The sequence below is a fragment of the Bidens hawaiensis genome, unplaced genomic scaffold (genome assembly GCF_021521415.1).
Source record: "Bidens hawaiensis isolate Kalapana, Puna unplaced genomic scaffold, B.hawaiensis_p1.1 tig00028055_1, whole genome shotgun sequence".
Taxonomy (NCBI): Eukaryota; Viridiplantae; Streptophyta; class Magnoliopsida; order Asterales; family Asteraceae; genus Bidens; species Bidens hawaiensis.
The window spans coordinates 124,592-131,259 of record NW_027494563.1 but is presented as its reverse complement, the minus strand read 5'-3'; positions in this window follow the sequence as shown (position 1 = coordinate 131,259).

The window sequence follows — 6,668 nt, the reverse complement described above, 5'->3', positions numbered from 1 at the left end:
AGCTACCTTTTGTTGATAAGCTGCCATTCTGATTTTGGCTAGGTCTCTAAGTTCTTCAACAGTATCCAAGTTTTTAAGGAGGATTTCTTCATTGACCTCAAGATCACGGAAGCTTGTTCTAGCTGTTGGCACCACCATTTCAATAGGGATAACTGCTTCTGACCCAAACACTAATGAGAAGGGTGTTTGGCCCGTTGCATTCTTGGGTGTTGTCCTGTCAGCCCAAAGAACATAAGGTATCTCTTCAGCCCATTTTCCTTTTCTGGATCCTAGCTTCCTTTTTAAGTTGTTGATGATGATCTTGTTGCTTGACTCTGCTTGGCCATTAGCTTGAGGATGCACTGGAATAGAGGTAATCATCTTGATGCCCCAGCTGTCACAAAAGTTAGTGGTTCTTTTCCCGATAAAATGGGAACCATTGTCTCTAATAATTTCTGAAGGGATGCCAAATCTAGTAATAATGTTTCTTTTAATGAAAGATATCACCTCTTTTACGCGAACTTGAACAAAAGCTTCTGCTTCTATCCACTTTGAAAAGTAATCAGTCATTGCAAGCACGAATACTTTTCCTCCTGGTGCCTTAGGCAGTTTACCCATGATATCCATGCCCCACTTCATGAAAGGCCATGATGAGGATATAGGATACATAGGTTCTGCTGGTTGATGAAGGATGCTTGCATGCCTTTGACAAGCATCACACTTCTTTGAATATTCCATGGCGTCTCTCTTCATTGTTGGCCATAAATATCCTGTTCTCAGAATTCTAGAAAACAGAGCTCTACCTCCAGTGTGATTACCACAATCACCTTCGTGAAAGTCTTTGAGAACCTCTTGGATTTCAGGATCCTCGATGCATCTCAAGTATGAACCTGCAAGAGATTTTCTGTATAACATATCATCTAACAAAATATATTGTGATACCTTGAGTTTGAAGGATTTGGGATTCTCCGTAGCTGGGATTTCTCCTGTTTGAATGTACTTCTTAATTGGGAGGATCCAGGATCCTTGGCTAGCTGAGGATAATGGATCCCAAAGTACAATTTTTTTTTCAGTTGTTATCTCCCCAACTTCCTGTTCTCCTATTGCTGGCGAGAGTATATGGATGATTGGGCTCTTTGTATCTTCTGGAATTTTCAAGGATGAGGCTAAATTTTCTAAGGCATCTGCCCCATCATTTTCTTCCATTGGTACCTGTATTATACTAAACAATTCGAAGGATTTTGCTAATTCCTTCACAATTTCTAAATATTTGATCATATTCTCACCTTTTACGGTATAAGAGTCGTTGAAGTGGTTAGTTATAAGTAAAGAATCCATATAAACTTGAAGAAACCTGATCCTCATGCTTTTGGCTAAAATTAAACCTGTTATGAGTGCTTCATACTCTGCCTCATTATTAGTGGCTTGAAATGCACATGCAATGAACTGGGGTATTATGTCCCCGTGTGGCAATTTCAGTAGTATGCGCAATCCCGTTCCTCTTACGTTGGATGCTCCATCTGTAAAGAGGATCCAAGGATCCTTGGTTTCTTCTAGTTGCTAAACTTCTAAATCAGCTTCCTTTTGCATGTCACTGCTGAAATCAGCCACAAAGTCTGCTAGTGCCTACGATTTGATAGCTGTTCTAGGCTCATACTGAATGTCATATGCACTCAGCTTTACAGCCCATTTGGCCATCCTTCCTGACAACTCCGGTTTTCTAAGAACATTCTTAACAGGATAATTAGTTCTCAAAATAATAGTATGTATTTCAAAGTAATGTCTCAACTTAGTGGAAGCCATAATTAAAGAAAGAATTAGTTTTTCAAGGTGAGAATACCTGGCCTCTGCATCTAAAATACTTTTACTTACATAATATACTGGGTGTTGTTCACCTTCATGATCCTTAACGAGGACGAAATTTACTGCATTACCTGAAACTGTTAAGTATAGATATAAGGATTCTCCATCCACAGGCTTCATCGGAGCTGGTGCTGAGGATAAGTAATCCTTTAAGGCTTTTAGGGCGGCTTCATGCTTCCCTGTCGATTCGAACTTCTTGTTTTTTCTAAGAATGTCGTAGAAATATTTGAACTTCTCAGAGTATCTTGAGATGAATCTGTTGAGAGCGGACTATTCTTCCCGTGAGCCTTTGGACATCCTTGGCATTTGCAGGTGACTTCAGGTTGATGATGGCTTCAATCTGCTCTGGGCTTGCTTCAATTCCTATTTTAGTCACCATGTATCCCAGAAACTTTCCAGCCTTAATACCAAAGTGTCATTTTGACGGATTCAGTTTCATGTTATACTGGTCAAGGATATTGAATGCTTCTTCAAGATCCCTGAGGTGATCCTCAGCTCTCTTTGACTTCACCACCATGTCATCTATGTAAACTTCCATGGTTTTACCTAACTGATCCTTGAACATCATGTTGACCAGTCTGTGGTATGTTGCCCCTGCATTTCTTAGTCCAAATGGCATAACAATATAACAGTATATGCCGGTAGGAGTCATGAATGCAGTATCCTCTTGATCTGATGGTTCCATCTGAATTTGTTGAAATCCAGAGGAAGCATCCATAAAGGTAAGCATCTCATGTCCTGCCGTTGCATCCACCATGGAGTATATATGTGGTAATGGGAAAGGATCCTTGGGGCATGCCTTGTTTAAATCAGTAAATCGACACACATCCTCCACTTTCCATTCTTTTTAGAAACAACAACCACATTAGCTAACCATCGAGGATACTTAACCTCTCTGATCATACCAGCCTTAAGAAGTTTTTCAACTTCTTCTTGTATGATCGTGTTCCTCTCAGGAGTGAATTTCATTCGCTTCTGATGGACGGGTTTAATAGATAAATCAATGCCTGACTTATGAGTAATTACCTCTTTAGAAATACCTATCATGTCTGAATGTTTGAAGGCAAAAGTAGATTTTCTTCATTTTAGGAAGGATATCATATCCTTCTCAATCTGACTGGGGATACTGGATCCAAGGAACACCTTCACATATGGATCCTCGGAGTCCAAGGATACTTCCTTTAAGTCCTTCTCTCGAGCTTCCAGCATGTCCCTAGGATGTTGTTGTGGTTGCTATGCTATAGTTTGCTTGGCTGTCGGCTTCATTGATGAAGAGTAATAATTCTTGGCCTCCACCTGGTCACCGTCTATCCTAACTACCCCCCCCCCCAAGGAGTTGGGAGTTTATTGCACTGGTGATAAGTAGAAGCCACCGCCTTCATCCCATGTAACCAAGGCCTGCCTAAAATAACATTGCAACAAGGAATTCTATCAATAACACAAAATCTTTGGTAAGAATTAAACCCTTTGATATATATTGGAAGGTTAATATCCCCCAATGTCTTCTTTGTTTCTTCACTAAATCCAACTAGCATCGATGTCCTTGGGATGATCTCAGAGTCTGGGATGTTCATCTTCTGAAGAACATCATGTTGGATGATATTGACTGAGCTCCCACCATCTACCAGGATCCTGTGTACATAATGATTAGCAATAAACAAAGTAACAATCAAACCATCATGATGTGGATCATGGATGCTTGATTTATCTTCCTCATCAAAGAAGATCCTTTTGTCTGTTGTCAAGGTGGTGGATATGACCGGTTGTTCCCCGTTATCCAACTTGGTCTCCTTGGCGAGTCTCTTAGCCGCGGAGAAGGAAGTTCCGCATATGTCTGATCCTCCGGATGTGAAGTTAATCACTTGAGCATCTGGTGAGGGCGGAGTTGCTTTTTGAGGAAACTCTTCAGGATCCTGTATCCTGGACTTTTTCCTTCCCAAGAGCTCCTTAAAGTGACTCTTCCTCAGGAGGTATCCAATTTCCCTCCTTAAGCCGATGCAATCATCTGTCATTGGCCGAAATCCTCATGGAAAGCACACAATTTGGATTTGTCTCTAAAGGTGGTTGACTTTTCGTTCTTTCGGTGCCACCTCGCTTTCTCACCTAGATCCTTCGTGGCACAAATTAAACCATGAGTATCTACTGAGAAGTAGTATTCTGAGATGCTTGGGTAGTCTTCATCATCGTCTCCTTCTTCAACCGCTCGGACGTTCTGATTGTTGAATTTGGAGTAGGGTTTCGAGTTGTTGTTCTTGAACGAGAACCCTTGCTTTTTGTCGGAGGATTCTTGCTTTGCTTGATTCCCCAGATGATCCTGGATCCTCTTGTCATCTTCCAATCATATGAATCTGAGTGCCATGTTTCTAACTTCATCTAAGGACCTGGAAGGAGTCATCACAAGATCATCATAAAAGGGGGAGCCCCTCTGAAGTCCTATCTTGAATGCTGCAATAGCAGTAGCCATGTCAAGATTAGGGATTTCCAGAGCTTCCCTACCGAACCTTGTGACAAAATCCCTAAGGGATTCATCACTAGGTTGGATAACTCGGTATAAATCACTAGTTAACTTCTCAAATTTCCTACTACAGGAAAATTGACTGTTGAACAAGTTAACTAAGTGTGAGAAAGAAGTGACTGAAAAGGGAGGAAGACTTAGCAGCCATTTTAATGCAGATCCTGTTAGTGTGGATCCAAATCCCTTGCATAAACATGCTTCCTTAAGTCTTTCAAGGTATAGGATTGATCTCAATCCTTTCTTTGTATTGAGCTACATGCTCCTCTGGATCAGTGGTCTCATCATAAGTCTTCATGTTGGGGGTCTGGAATCTCTTCGGGATTTCAGCATCACAGATAGGTGGAGCAAATCTGGATAACTTGTGGCTCCCTTCTGGTATCTCAGGAATCGGACGGACCACCCCCGGTACACTGGATATAATATCCTTCAGCTTTTGTAGTTCCTTAGCCATAGCTTGGTTGATGCCTGCATCCTGCATGGAACCACGGTTAGCATCTAAGGATATAGGATTATAAAAGTTACCTCTTTGCTGGTTGGAGGTTGGCATCCCGGATGAGTAGTTGAGGTACGAAGCGTCTGCTGCAGGAGTTGGTCCACCGGAAGCGTTGGTCTGCATGGGGATTATATCTCCTTCATGGACCTCGGATGACCGTTGATGTTGAACCCCTGAGGATCCTTGATCTTGGAAGAAGGATCCTTGATTAAGGTTGAAGGATCCTAATGGTTGAGAGTTGAAGGATCCTGTCCTGAGGATCCTGGTTGAAGGATGGATGATCCTTGCCGGAAGTATAAGGATCCTTGAGTTTGCTGACCCATGGACCCTTATTGAAGGATAGATGATCCTAGCTGAAACACTAAGGATCTTGTATCTGTTGACCCATGGACCCCTGTTGAAGGATAGATGATCCTTGAGTAAATTGATCCATGGATCATGGAGTGGTGAAAATCCAGCATCCTAGGCATCAAAGGAGTGTGATCCTTGGATGGCCTCTTAGTCTTCTTGAGATCTTCTATCTCAAGAAGGATCCTTTGGTTGGTCTTGGTCTGTTGCTCCATATATGCTTTTACCTGCAAAAACATATTAGAAACATCATTGTTAGTACTAACCACCGGGGTGGCAGCAATGGTTCTTGAGCTCTAGAAGACCGGCAGTTGTGTTTTGCTTCCAGCAGCGGCAGGCCGTGGTGCTCCCGTGATTGGCGGAGGCATCGGCGGCAAAGTCCTTGGTGAGAGAGGAACCGTAGACGGCATGGTTGATGAAGCAGAGGTTGATTGAGAGGCCATTGATAGTGATATGGGTATGAAAAGGTTGAAAATGATAGGAATAGTATGGATTATAGCACCAATTGCCCCACGGTGGGCGCCAAATTGTTTTGGATAAAAATCTGCTAAGGATAATGTATCCAATCCGTAAAGTGAGGTTTAGTGCTAAATTGGTAACAATGAATATATGAACGAAATTAAGATGAACACAACGATTTGTTGCGAGGAAAAACCCCTTGATCTTGTTTAGATCAAAGGAAAAAAACCCCGGGTGATGACAACTCATCGATCACCAATTTATTAATAACAAAAAAGGGTTACAAGTGTTTGGAGATTGTGATCGATGTTACAAACTGAGCTAGTGTGTAGAGAGAGTTATCAATTCTGCTCTAGTGTGTGTGAGATTACAAGTGAGTTCTAATCGATCATATCTCGATGTTTATAAAAGAAATACATATAACAAAAATTCCTAACTATCCGCCACTATTCCACTATTCCTCCAACGTTCATTGACCACGTGCTGGGATCTTCCAGTAGCGAAATTTAAGGTAGACCAGGTCACAAAGCCGTTAATTCTGTTGAACAATAACCTACACACGTGAAACAATTGTTAATAATACTAACCTCTGAGGATCCTTGATCCTTGACATGGTTCTGGAGTTCTTTAGGAGGATAACTGATCCAGACATATCTTCAAGGATAATATATCCTCATCAGAGAAAATATCAGTCCTAACAGTGTGCATTCCATGAAGATTTTGGCCATTTGACCTATGATTGTATTGGCCTAATGAGAGAAATTGGGTATCTCCTAATCAAATGCCATTTCATGGAGCTCCTAATAAGAAAGAATTCAATGATCCAGGTGTTGGAATTACGTATGCCCGAGACACATACTTATACTAATGTGGCTAACTGTGTTTGATCCAAGTCGGGTCATACCCAATAACAAGCTAGACGACACCAAATGTATTCTTTTAGTGATTTGATCATTTAAACGAATACCGAACACTACTTGTTTAGAAAATTGGTTTTCTAAACAAACACAC